Consider the following 14346-nt stretch of genomic DNA (forward strand, 5'->3'; position numbering starts at 1 on the left):
CATTTAAAAACATAAAGCAGACACTGAGACGAACCTGGAGCTTAGCACGCATTAGGACTGAGAATACAGCTGTAGGAAAATGATCTTTTACTTTCGGGACATTAGATTTTAGATTTATCTTCAAAAACACCATAGTGATGACTAGCTTTTGTTTGGTTGGGAAAGTCCCATGACTTGATGACAGGGAGGTGCCTGGATGTAGATATTAGAGAGGATTGTTTCTGTACTGAGCTTACCAAACCCAACCCGACATCACACACTGCTGCCAGCATCCCAAACAGTGGGTTTATTTTGCCTTTTTGTTTCTGGTAAGTCATTTAATTCTTTTAAACACAAGTTTTTTATTTGGAAAAGTCAAAATTAATCATAGATATTATTTAATTCTCATTCAGTATGCACACGGTTTCCATCTGCTTCTGTTGATGATTGAAAGCGAACAAATTGCATTCATAAATTAACTTGTGCAGCCTCGCAAGAGGCAAATGAAGTGCTTTTTGATGTCCACTCAGTGTTGCGTGGAAAATGGGTCAGGAATTTTAAAGACAGTAAGGTCACACAATCAGCAATGGAAACGACGAGTGATGTTCTGATGCAAAGTCACTGGACAAGAGGAGTTGACTCTGTGCCCATCCACTGGGACAGCACAGTGGTTAACACTGCTGCCTCACAGCACAAGGGAAGCAGGTTCAATCCCAACCTCAGGTGACTGTCTGTGTGGAGTTTGCATGCTCTCCCACTGCGTGTGTAAGTTTTCTCACGATGCTCCGGTTTCCTCCCACAGTCTAAAGATGTGCAGGTTAGGGTGGATTGGCCATACTAAATTGCCCCATAGTGTCCAGGGATGTCGATTAGCCATGTGGGGTTACAGGGATGGAGTGGGATGCTCTTAAGAGGGTTGTTGTGGACGCAATAGGCCGAATGGCCTGCTTCGACAGTTGGGGATTCTAGATGTTGCCCTGACACTCTCTGTATTTTTGTTCTGAAAATGATTGTTTCAATCAGGTTGGTTGAGAGATAGCTGCTGACCAGGAGTCGTGTGATTTTTGAGTCATATGCCCTCACCTCTTTGGCGTCATCCAAATGCAGGTAAAGCCACGATAAGGAAGTGGGCAGTCAGGGTGATGCCTCTCCCCAAACTGCTGTCATAACCCATCCCCACCCACCCTACCCCCAACCCCCCCATCGCCCCAATGAGAGGATAGATGTCCGGTCAAACTTGAGACAGTCTGAACATATCAGAAAGCAACTTGGTACTTACCTCAATAAAAAAACCAAAAGAACAGAGGGTGCTGAAAATCTGGAAAAAAAAACTCAGGTTGCTGGAAAAGTTCAGCAAGTCTAGCAGCATCTGTGGAGTGAAATCAGAGTTAACATTTCGGGTCGAGTCACTCTGATTAACTCTGATTTCTCTCCACAGATACTGCCAGACTTGCTGAACTTTTCCAGCAATTTACATTTTTGTTTCCATTTACCACATAGTACTGTTTGCAGCAAGTAACACTGAAGTATCTATCTTGATGTTCAGTTTCTTCAATTTATCAGTACCCACACTGAATATCTAGATTCTGTGCAATGTGGAGAATTTGTCAGCACTCCTGTTCCTTGAATATTTTCCTTTGCCCTTCATTCTGAAAAATGTTTGCATTACAACAAACAAGAAATGCAACTTTGACAATGACTCAGAGACCTTGTTAAAGGATGGGAACCAACATCTACCTGCTCCATAACAAGATTGTAGATGGGCAAAACATGTTAGGGTCCAACAAAGTATGAAGTGATATAAAAGAGAAGGAAAGAAAGGTTAGATCAAGAGGGAGAAAACATAAAATGGAAAAATAAAGTAACAAGAAGTTTATACTTCTAAATGCAACAATTTCTTGAAAGTGAAGTTGGGGGGAGGTATTGTTAGCTGAAACTTTATTGCTGGAACAGCACAGCAGGTCAGGCAGCATCTAGGGAACAGAAGATTCGACGTTTCGGGCACATGCCCTTCTTCAGGAATGTGCCCGAAACGTCGAATCTTCTGTTCCCTAGATGCTGCCTGACCTGCTGTGCTGTTCCAGCAATAAAGTTTCAGCTTTGATCTCCAGCGTCTGCAGACCTCACTTTTTCCGGGAGGTATTGTTATTCTGAGGATAATGTCGGAGAAGCAAAAACAGCCAACTTGTAATGATTCACAAGCCATATAATGTCTCTTCCCCACCACAAGTTGTTGTATAGCTGACATGAATAATGACATACACATTACAGTGATGACTTATTTTAGTGTAAGTTCCTGCACTATTATTAAAGAACCAATGTAATTATTGAAATCACTGTTTAAATTAGAGCACCAGACTCTTTCAGACTGGCTACTTCTTTTTTTTAATGTATGTGCTTGGTTGATGTCTGGCTAATAAGTACCTTGCTGTGGTTAAAAAAAAATGCAGACAATTACAAATCTTTGATCTAGATAGGAGAGCTTAGGGAAGTAGGGTCATGGGCAGCTTGAGAGCGATAAGAAACTTGAGTCTTTGTTCAGAAAATTGGGTACATGCAAAGCAGAAAAGTCTTATATATAAGGGATTTGAAGGGGTTAGTGAGCAGAGGATGGATGGGATGGTAACAGCCTTATGCTATTATCACTGGCCTGTTGATCTAGAGACCCAGGTAATGTCTTGGCGACCCAGTTCAAATCTTGCTATGGTAGATGGTGGAGCTTGAATTCAGTAAAAATCTGGCATCCAGCATTCCCTATACCTACCAGCTTTCCCTTTCACCCTGACAGAAATATACTTTCTCTGGATTCTTGTTATCTCATTTCTGAAGGCTTCCCACTTTCCAGCTGATCCTTTACCTGCGAACATCTGCCTCCATTCAGCTTTCAAACGGTCTTGCCTAATACCGACAAAATTGGCCTTTCTCCAATTTAGAATTTCAACTTTTAGATCTGAGGTAAAAATAATGACTGCAGATGCTGGAAACCAGATTCTGGATCAGTGGTGCTGGAAGAGCACAGCAATTCAGGCAGCATCCAACGAGCAGTGAAATCGACTTTTTGGGCAAAAGCCCTTCATCAGGAATAAAGGCAGAGAGCCTGAAGCGTGGAGAGATAAGCTAGGGGAGGCTTTTAGATCTGGTCTATCCTTTTCCGTCACTATTTTAAACAAATAGAATTATGGTCGCTGGCCCCAAAGTGCTCCCCCACCGACACCACAGGCACCTGCCCGGCCTTATTTCCCAAGAGTAGGTCAAGTTTTGCACCTTCTCTAGTAAGTACATCCACATATTGAATCAGAAAATTGTCTTGTACACACTTAAGAAATTCCTCTCCATCTAAATCCATAACACTCTGGCAGTCCCAGTCGATGTTTGGAAAGTTAAAATCCCCTACCATAACCACCCTATTATTCTTACAGATAGCTGAGATCTCCTTCCAAGTTTGTTTCTCAATTTCCCTCTGACTATTGGGGGGTCTATAATACAATCCCAATAAGGTGATCATCCTTTTCTTATTTCTCAGTTCCACACAAATAACTTCCCTGGATGTATTTCCGGGAATATCCTCCCTCAGCACAGCTGTAATGCTATCCCTTATCAAAAATGCCACTCCCCCTCCTCTCTTGCCTCCCTTTCTATCCTTCCTGTAGCATTTGTATCCTGGAACATTAAGCTGCCAGTCCTGCCCATCCCTGAGCCATGTTTCCATCATTGCTATGATATCCCCAGTCCCAAGTTCCTAACCATGCCCTGAGTTCATCTGCCTTCCCTGTTAGGCCCCTTGCATTGAAATAAATGCAGTTTAATTTATTAGTCCTACCTTGTCTCTGCCTGCCCTGACTGTTTGACTCACTTCTGTTCTCAACTGTACCAGTCTCAGATTGATCTCTTTCCTCACTATCTCCCTGGGTCGCACCAGCCCACCTTACTAGTTTAAATCCTCCCAAGCTGTTCTAGCAAATTTCCCTGCCAGTATATTAGTCCCCTTCGAATTTAGGTGCAATTCGTCCTTCTTGTACAGGTCACTTCTACCCCAAAAGAGATTCCAATGATCCAAAAATGTGAATCCTTCTCCCATACACCAGCTCCTCAGCCATGCATTCATCTGCTCTATCCTCCTATTCCTGCTCTCACTAGCGCGTAGCACTGGGAGTAATCCAGATATTACTACCCTTGAGGACCTCCTTTTTAAAATTCTACCTAACTCTCTGTAATCTCCCTTCAGAATCTCAATCTTTTACCTTCCAATGTCATTGGTTCCAATGTGGACAATGACCTCCTGCTGGCCCCTCTCCCCCGTGAGAACATTCTGCACCCTCTCTGAGACATCCTTGATCCTGGCACCAGGGAAACAACACACCATTCTGCTTTTTCTCTGCTGGCCATAGAAACGTCTGTCTGTACCTCTGACTACAGAATCCCCTAACACAATTGATCTCCTGGGAGTCAGCGTACCCCTCGTTGCATTAGATCCAGTCTCAATACCAGAAACTTGGCTGTTCATGCTATGTTTCCCTGAGAATCCATCACCCCCTACATTTTCCAAAACAGCATACCTGTTTGAAATGGGTATATCCATTTGGCTGAGAAGTGGCAGATGGAGTTTAATTCAGATAAATGCGAGGTACTGCATTTTGGGAAAGCAAATCTTAGCAGGACTTATACACTTAATGGTAAGGCCCTAGGGAGTGTTGCTGAACAAAGAGACCTTGGAGTGCAGCTTCATAGCTCCTAGAAAGTGGAGTCACAGGTAGATAGGATAGTGAAGAAGGCGTTTGGTATGCTTTCCTTTATTGGTCAGACTATTGAGTACAGGAGTTGGGAGGTCATGTTGCGGCTGTACAGGACATTGGTTAGGCCACTGTTGGAATATCGTGTGCAATTCTGGTCTCCTTCCTATCGGAAAGATGTTGTGAAACTTGAAAGGATTCAGAAAAGATTTACAAGGACTTTGCCAGGGTTGGAGGATTTGAGCTATAGGGAGAGGCTGAACAGGCTCAGGCTGTTTTCCCTGGAGTGTCGGAGGCTAAAGGGTGACCTTATAGAGGTTTACAAAATTATGAGGGGCATGGATAGGGTAAATAATCAAAGTCTTTTCCCTGGGGTCGGGAGTACAGAACTAGAGGGCATAGGTTTAGGGTGAGAGGGGAAAGATATAAAAGAGACCTCGGGGCAACTTTTTCATGCAGAGGGTGGTACGTGTATGGAATGAGCTGCCAGAGGAAGTGGTGGAGGCTGGTACAATTGTAACATTTAAGAGGCATTTGGATGGGTATATGAATAGGAAGGGTTTGGAGGGATATGGGCCGGGTGCTGGCAGGTGGGACTAGATTGGGTTGGGGTATCTGGTCGGCATGGACAGGTTGGACCAAAGGGTCTGCTTCCATGCTGTACATCTCTATGCTTCTATGACTCTATCTGGGATTAAGAGTCTAATGATGACCTTAACTCCATTGTTGATTGTCAGGACAAACCCAGCTGGGTCACTAATGTCCTTTAGAGAAAGAAACTGCCATCCTTACCTGGTCTAGGCCTACATATGACTCCAGACCCACAGCGATGTGGTTGACTCTATACTGCCCTCTGGGGCATGTGAATAAATTTTGAAAAAGAAATCACTTTCAAGTCAAAAAACAGAATGACCTCTTAAGTGAATGGAACCGTGATAACCCAAGAGCCAGGTAAGGTTGTAGCTTGAGTAAGAATATATTCCTGGAGGTCTGGTTATGTCACATGATGTTGATCACATGACATCCAGTCACATGGGTCTGCCCACTGTTTATAAAAGTCGTTTGCCTCAGAAACATGGGTCCCTTGTGATGGAGTATTTTAACTTTCAGTTGTGTGCTCTCAGTTACCCTTGTGGAAGGTGTTGAGAGCTGGGTGGTATCCCAGAAGCAGGAAAATTAGGTAGTTCAGTCGAATCGAAACCGCACACTTTGTTTTTCTCACAAGTTATTGGATGTGGAATCCAGAAGATATGGCTCCTAGTCTGTCACACACCTGAACAATTCAGAAAGCTTTTAAACCCATCTGAGTTGTCATATCATTTGTCAGCATTCCCGATCTCATGTTAAACATTAGCTTAGTTATCAGGTCACAATGGTAGAAAATGGTGAGCACCTTTGTCGCAAAATGGATTGAAAACACAGGAATTCACATCATCGATGTAATTGCAAAAGTATGCTGTTGCTGCCAATATGCATTCATTTAAGAAATTGAGTCTTGGAATTGATAATTAATGCAAGATGACTGCGAGTATTGTGACTGAGTGTTTAAAGTCATAGAATAATACAGCATGGAAACAGGCCCTTCAGCCCAAACTGGTCAATGCTGACCATGGTGCCCACTCAGCTAGTTTCAATTGCCTCCATATCCCTCCAAACCCTTCCCATCCATGTACCTATCCAAATGTTGTTTTTTAAATAGTAGTGATTGGTTGCAATGATGTGTGACAGGGGAAGGATAATGGTGGAAAAATGATGGGACATGGCGATAGATGAGGGAGGGAAGTGGGTGAGGGGTCATGGTGCTCGTGGTATCTAAAGTATGATGAGTGTCAGGAAAAAATAGTGGGCCCAGGGTATTATGTGAATTGGTGACGACAGGCATATTGATTGAGGAAGTGATAACAGGTTAAGTCAGTTGTAGGAGTTTGGCTGGAGAGCAATAACCCTGAGTGAGAGGGAATGGTTATCCGGAGAATGCAGAAAGGTGGTTGGAGGTTTTGAAATAGTGAATGTGACAGGGATTGGTAACTGAGGGCTATTCATTCCCATCATGAGAAACTACCTCATCCAGTAAATAGAGTACAGAGACAATAAACTTAAACTATTGTAGCAACCAAGTTGTAATAGAGGAGGAAGAATAGCTGATGGAACAGAGATCAGCAATTGTAGTGTTGCTTCCATCCATTGGTATGTAAATAGAATTCACACAGATCTTTCTAGGATACAGAGTCATAGAGCGACACAGCACAGAAACTTATGTAAATGATTTGGATGAGAATTTCGGAGACATGGTTAATAAGTTGGCAGATGACACCAAATTTAGTGGTATAGTCGATAATGAGGAAGGTTATCAAAGATTACAAAGGGATCTTGATCAATTGGGCCAATGGGCTGAGGAATTGCAGCTGGTGTTTAATTTGAACAAATGCAAGTTTTTGCATTCTGGTTAAAGAAACAAGGGCAGGACTCCATCATTAATGGTAGGGCCCTGGGGAGTGTTGACAAACAGAGACACATCAGGGTTTAGGTACATGGTTCTTCGAATGTTGCATCACAGATAGACAGGGTGGTTAAGAAGGCACTCAGCGCACCTGCCTTCATTGCTCAGATCATTGAAGTTTAGGAGTATAGAAGTTGGGATGTCACATTGAGATTATCCAGGATGTTAGTGAGGCCACTTTTAGGTTATTGATGAAGCACAGTTCCCAAAACAAACAAGCTTTAAGTGATGCAAATGAACATTTCCACAATTTTCTTTCGTACCTCTTGTTAATACTTTGCAGTAGAAACTAAAAACTGTAATTTATCTAAATCCCAATGCTTCCTTCATCACCATTAAATTGGCTTATATCAAATTCAAAAGGCTGATTTCCTTAATCTAGTTTTAATTTCCCTTTGAGCACAAGCATTTTAATCTATATCTAAAAATGAATACCAAGTGCTCCTTTGGTACATGTGCAAATACTTTACTTTTAATCACGGTGAGACCTTGTTTCTATCATTGGTAGGCCTACATCACTCTTTGGACTGTCTCTTACTCTTAATACTATTATAAAGTTGTATGAAATTAGTTTGTATGTTGTTATACTTTATGTATATTAACCATAAGTGTTTATTTTTGTTGCAGCTTTTGATATTTTCTTTTCTGTCTCCTTCGTTATTTTTGCTCCCAGTAATTTGAATAACCTCTTTTTGACCTTTGTCTGAGTCACTTCCTTCAGCTCAAACTGTCTTCCTTCAGAGTCAGTCAGCATAGCTGTTTGACTGGGCATTTGCATTTTCTACTTGCACTTCAAATGTAGTTCATTGGCTATTCAACACTTTGGATGTTCGAAGGTTGTAAAGATACTATAGAATTAAAAGTGTTCCCTTCCAGGTCTTGTATCGTGTGAATACTTCTTTCATATCTTCCTGTTATTTGCTGAATTTTATCTGTTAACAGTTCAACTCAATTTGACCAGTTCAGCCTAAGCCTTATTTCCTCAGAGTGGGCCAGATTTGTATCCAATCTTTCTCCTTCTCAGACTTCCAGTCAAACTCTGGCGTGCTATGGTCATTTCAGATGCAATGCTTCTGCATGGTCAGACCCTGTCAATGAATTCAAGCTCCCTTGTCAGTTCTAACATGCTTTATCCCAGAACATTCTCCAGGACACTGATAAAAATAACATCCTGCAAACAGTCAGATTTTGAGATCATTGTGGCACATTATTGGGCTGCTTTTCTGCTCAGAGTTACAGGCTTGAGAGGAGAGAGATGTTAACATGGTCCAGAATAGATCAAAAATTGGGCGGTACGGTGGCTCAGTGGTTAGCGCTGCTGTCTCACAGCACCAGGGACCTGGGTTTGATTCTGGCCTCGGGTGACTGTCTGTGGGGAGTTTATACACTCCCCTTGTGTCTGTGTGTGTTTCCTCTGGGTGCTCGGATTTCCTCCCACAGTCTGAAGATGTGCATGTTAGGTCATGGGGAAATTACCCTGTAGCGCCTCTGGTTTTGCAAGCCAGGGTGGGGGAGGAGGTTGGGATGCTGTTTGGAGGGTCATTGGACATTTGATATGCCAAACAGCCCCTACTTGGACTGCAGAGATTCAATGAATCTACACAAAACTCATTGGTGGTGTGATGTGGCGGTGCCTGTGTTGGACTGGGGTGGACAAAGTTAAAAAGCACACAACGCCAGGTTATAGTCCAACAGGTTTATTTGGAAGCACTAGCTTTCGGAGCGACGCTCCTTCATCCTTATGCTCCACAACCACCCGATGAAGGAGCAGTGTTCCTAAAGCTAGTGCTTCCAAATAAACCTGTTGGACTATAACCTGATGTTGTGTGATTTTTAACTTTGGAGGTGAGCAGGCTAAGTAGATCAGATTTGTTGCCAATCTAATATTGGATCACTAATGTTCCTGCTAAATTCCATGACAGGGCCTGCCTATCATTTCTATGGAAATGGACTATTGTGGATTGAGAAGCAGACGACTGATTTCATGTGTTCTTGGTGCCATCATCAGCCTCTCTTTCCCAGTTATCTATGGAGCGAAGATATTGGTCGTACCAGTGGATGGAAGCCATTGGATCAACATGAAAATTCTCATTGAAGAGCTGAGATACCATGGTCATAACATCACAGTGCTTTTCTCCTCAAAGGCTTGGTACATCAAAGAGGCTCCCGATCTCTATCAATCAATCACTGTCCAATTGCAGGGCGGAACTACCAAATTTGACGACTCGAGTGGAATACAGTGTTTTCTAAAAAGGACATTGACATCCCTAAGGCAGGGCTGGACCCCATGGGCTTTTATTCAGGTCCAGAGTCAAATGATATCATTGCTGCGTGAATGGCACCTCTGGGCCGGAGAGTTCATTCGGAGAATATTTGAAAACGAGGAATTGTCAAAACAACTCAAAGAAGCAAACTTTGACCTGATACTTACTGACCCTGCTCTTGGTATTGGTCCAATGCTGGCCTACTATTTAAAAGCCCCTTTAGTCTACAATGTCCGATGGATCACAAGGGGAGAATCTCATTTCCTCGTTGCCCCCTCGCCTCTTTCCTACGTCCCCTTACTTGGGTCACGTTTGACGGACAAGATGAGCTTCCTTCAAAGAACACGGAATGTTTTACAGCATCTTCTTGAGCTGTTCATTTCTGAGTTTTTTATTCACCCCATATACAACGAAGCCTGCAGGAGATACTTAGGCCCAGGCACGGACATCGAGACAGTTCTCCTCCGGGCCGACGTCTGGCTGGTGAGGGTCGATTTTGTCTTCGAATTTCCGAGGCCCACCATGCCGAATATCGTGTACATCGGAGGCTTCCAGTGCAAGTCACCGAAGCCATTGCCTGCAGGGATGGAAGAGTTTGTTCAGAGCTCAGGAAAGCACGGGATCATCGTCATGTCTCTGGGGAGTCTGGTCAACTCTTTGCCTCTGGACATCACAATGAAGATAGCAGCAGCCTTTGCTCAGGTACCTCAGAAAGTGATTTGGAGACATAACGGGGAAGTCCCTCCCAACGTTGCCAACAACACACTGCTAGCGAAGTGGATCCCTCAGAATGACCTGCTGGGGCACCCTAAGACACGAGTCTTTGTGGCTCATGGTGGGACCAATGGGATCTATGAGGCGATCTACCACGGGGTTCCAGTTGTCGGCCTGCCATTGTTTTACGATCAGTTCGACAACTTGCTCAGGCTTAAAGTCAGAGGGGCGGCCAAAATGGTCGACGCTGCGACCATGCAGTCCGGAGATCTACTGAGAGCTCTCACTGAAGTCATAAACAACCCCTCGTACAGGGTTAGCATGCAGAGGCTGTCAGCTCTGCACAGGGACCAGCCGCAGTCCCCGATGCAGAGAGCTGTTTTCTGGATTGAGCATGTTGCACGGCACAGAGGTGCAGCTTACTTACGGTCTGAATGCTATCGCCTCCCCTGGTATGCTTACTACTGTGTGGACGTTGCTGCCTTTTTCCTATCCATACCCATAGGTGCCGCAGTCCTGTTGGTTTTAATCTTGAAGAGGTTTTGTAATGTTGCAGGAAGGAAGAAACAAAAAACTCAGTAGGATCCATCTATTTTTTATGAGTAATAAACGCTTTGACAAAGGGGTCAGTTAGACTCGAAACGTCAGCTCTTTTCTCTCCTTACAGATGCTGCCAGACCTGCTGAGAGTTTCCAGCATTTTCTCTTTCGATATGAGTAATATTTTTACTAAGACCCGTTGAGGAGGGCTGTGATTTGATTTGAATTATTTATTGTCACGTGTGCCGAAGTGCAATAAAAAGCTTTGTTTACGAGCAGTAGAGGCTGATCACATTTAGCAAGGATGCACAGATCAAAACAGCTTAGACAGGGGCATACAAGTTACATCGTACAGGGGGGTATACACTGGGCAAGAGTGATGTTGGGAAGGTCCCCATTGTTTGAGGTGAGAGAGTCCATTCATCAGTCTAATAGCAGCTGGGAAGAAGCTGTTCTTGAACCTACTGGGCTGGTGAATGGACTGTACTCTTTTCAACTTCCCATTGACGACAAAAAATGCTTAAGGATCCTGAAGAAGGGTTACACCCGAAAAGCCGACTTCTCCACCTCCTGATGCTGCCGGGCTTGCTGTGTTCTTCCAGCCTCCTGCCTGTCTACCTAAGATTCTTTTTGAGCACAAGTCTACACCTCTTTTGAATTAAATATAGTTCACAAGCTTATCAGAAGGAATGAAGAGATAATTGCAAGGTTTTCTTAAATGAAAGGAATGGTGGCTCAGTGGTTAGCACTGCTGCTTCACAGCACCGGGGTCCTGGGTTTGATTCCACCCTCGGGCGACTGTCTGTGTGGAGTCTACACATTCTCCCCCAATCTGACTGGGGTTCCTCCCACAGGCCAAAGATGTGTAGGTTAGGTGGATTGGCTATGTTAAATTGTCCATAGTGTTCAGGAATGTGCAGGCTCGGTGGGTTAGTCATGGGAAATTCAGGGACAGGGTGGGGTGCCATTCAGAGTCATAGGGATGTACAGCATAGAAACAGACCCTTCAGTCCAAGCTGTCCATGCAGACCAGATATCCCAACTGAATCTAGTCCCACGTGCCAGCACCTGGCCCATATCCCTTTAAACCTTTCCTATTCATATACCCATCCAGATGCCTTTTAAATGTTGTAATTGTACCAGCCTCCACCACTTCCTCTGGCAGCTCATTCCATACACGTACCACCCTCTGCATGAAAATGTTGCCCTGTAGGTTTCTTTTAAATCTTTCCCCTCTCACCCTGAACCTATGTCCTCTAGTTCTGGACGCCCCCACCCTAGAGAAAAGCCCTTGCCTGCTTACCCTTTCCATGCCCCTCATGATTTTATAAACCTCTATAAGGTCACCCCTCAGCCTCTAATGCTCCAGGGAAAACAGACCCAGCCTATTCAAAGGGTTGGTATGGACTCGATGGGCCAAATGGCCTGCTCCCACACTGTAGGGAGTTTTTGATTAAAAAATACCTCTTTACCTGCTAACCCCAAGTAAAATAATAAAGCTCAGAGGTAAAACTTAAAAATGAGAGACAGTTTCCAGTACAACAGGAAATTAAAAGGAGATTACAGTTTTAACCAGAGATCATGGTTGTTTATTTGATGTCCTCTATCAGCTGCAACAAATATTCAAGTTCGAACGTAGAACATAGAACATCGAACAATACAGAACGGGCCCAATGCTGCGCCAACCTGTGAATTATTCTCAGCTCATCCCCCTACACAATCCCATCATCATCCATGTGCTTATCCAAGGAGTTGTTCTTTGAGCTCTTGGTGCCCAGAGATTCTCTCTTTAATCAGTGGACCCTTTGCCTCCTTGAAAGGCCTGAAGAGAATCTTCTCCAACCCACAGTCAGAATGCCATTTCCACTGCTCTACCTGAAGCAGCTCTCTGCAATACAAACTATTTTGTTTCATTTCAGCGTCTCAGTTCATTGTTTACAAGACTGGCACTTGTAGGAGTCATCTTTAATTTCCTAAATGTGAACCTTATCTCACAAGTTTAAGTCAAGTTTGGAAAGAATGATCTTGTTGTGGATTGTCTACTTTTCATTGTCTTTTGATAAACCATGTTCATGACATTTCATGTCCATTTTATTTGTTTCATGTTGATCTCATGGATCTTAGCAAACCGTCGTGGGTCAGCTGATTGATGTGGTCATCTGATTCCTTTATTTAAACATTTCAATCGTTGATATTTTTCTGAAGCTTTCAATTTCCGATAGAACATTAAATATCTGTATCAAATGAACCCTGTTTCTCATTGTCATTAATTATACTAATAGAGATTACTGTTATGGGGTAATGTATCGCAATAGTGACTGAGTCACAGTCATTGTAGCCCTTTGGAACTGAAACGTAAATTATGGAAAATTTCATTAAAGACAACAGACTGCATTTTAACTATTGGTTTTGAAATAAGTCAAATGAATCATCACATCACACAGCACAGAAGAATAACATTTGGTTTTACTAACTCTTGTCCTAGATAGAGAGATACAGAGAGAGAGAGAGAGATAGCGGGATCAATTTTCCCTGTTCTCCCTCATCTCTCAATTATCAGCAACACAATGTGCGTTCAGGAGGAGGAACTTGACATTTTGAGTGTTGTGACTTTCACTAATAGATATCAAATGGGGTTTTAGGTCATGGTTACAGCAGAAGAAAAGATAACATTTACTCACGTTACCATCCTAAAATGGAAATAAACAATGAATGCTCTTGTACACAGGTGCTCACACAGAGGGAAAGATAGATTATAAAAACATAGAACATAGAAACTGTACAGCACAGTACAGGCCCCTCGGTCCTCGATGATGTGCTGGCCTTTTATCCTACTCTAAGATTAGACTAACCTGCATACCTTACATTGTACTATCATCTATGTGCCTATCCACAGTCGCTTAAATGTCCCTAATGTATCTGGCTCTACTACCACACCGGCAGTGCATTCCACACACCCACCTCTCTCTGTGTAAAGAACCTACCTCTAACATCTCCCCAAAACTTTCCTGCAATCACCTTAAAGTTATGCCCCCTCGTGATAGCCATTTCTGTCTTGGGAAAAGTCTGGCTATCCACTCTCTTATGCCTCTCATCATCCTGTACACCGCTATCAAGTCACCTCTCATCCTTCTTCACATCCTCCAATCTAGGCAGCATCCTGGTAAATCCCTTTGCACCCTTTCTAAAGCCTCCACATTCTTCCTACAATGAGGTGACCAGAACTGAACACATATTCCAATTGTGGTCTAACCAGGGCTCTATCGAACTGCAGTATAACCTCACAGCTCTTAAGCTGAAGGGAGTAAACATTGGAGAATGCATGCATCAATAATGCTACCTCTTGCATACTGAGTAAGCGCTCTATCATTTGAGCTAATTCCCTGCTAATTATAAAGAGTAAATAATTGAACATTGGTCCCTGGTGCTGTGAGGCAGCAGTACGAACCACTGAGCCACCCATACCAGCCCAAGGTTTTGACTTATTTTACTTTTACAGCCTGGAGGACTGGGTCATGATGTGATCAGGGATCAATCCATTCTCCCTGGAGGACTGTGTGATGGATGTGATCAGAGATTGATCCATCCCCCCAGAGGACCAGCAGAGGTTGGCATTGTGT

General features: G+C 43.4%; 1 pseudogene across 1 annotated transcript; it reads left to right on the top strand.

Annotated features, from left to right (window-relative positions):
* Positions 1–203: 203 nt before the first annotated feature.
* On the top strand, positions 204–13044 carry LOC122556861 (UDP-glucuronosyltransferase 2C1 pseudogene; annotated as a pseudogene). Its single transcript, XR_015759685.1, has 2 exons — positions 204–308; positions 9132–13044. The product of XR_015759685.1 is annotated as a UDP-glucuronosyltransferase 2C1 pseudogene (transcript).
* The last annotated feature ends 1302 nt before the right edge of the window (positions 13045–14346 follow it).

The sequence above is a fragment of the Chiloscyllium plagiosum genome, unplaced genomic scaffold, assembly GCF_037043375.1.
Source record: "Chiloscyllium plagiosum isolate Xiang-an unplaced genomic scaffold, Cpla_swu_hap1 HiC_scaffold_16, whole genome shotgun sequence".
In the NCBI taxonomy this organism is placed as follows: domain Eukaryota; kingdom Metazoa; phylum Chordata; class Chondrichthyes; order Orectolobiformes; family Hemiscylliidae; genus Chiloscyllium; species Chiloscyllium plagiosum.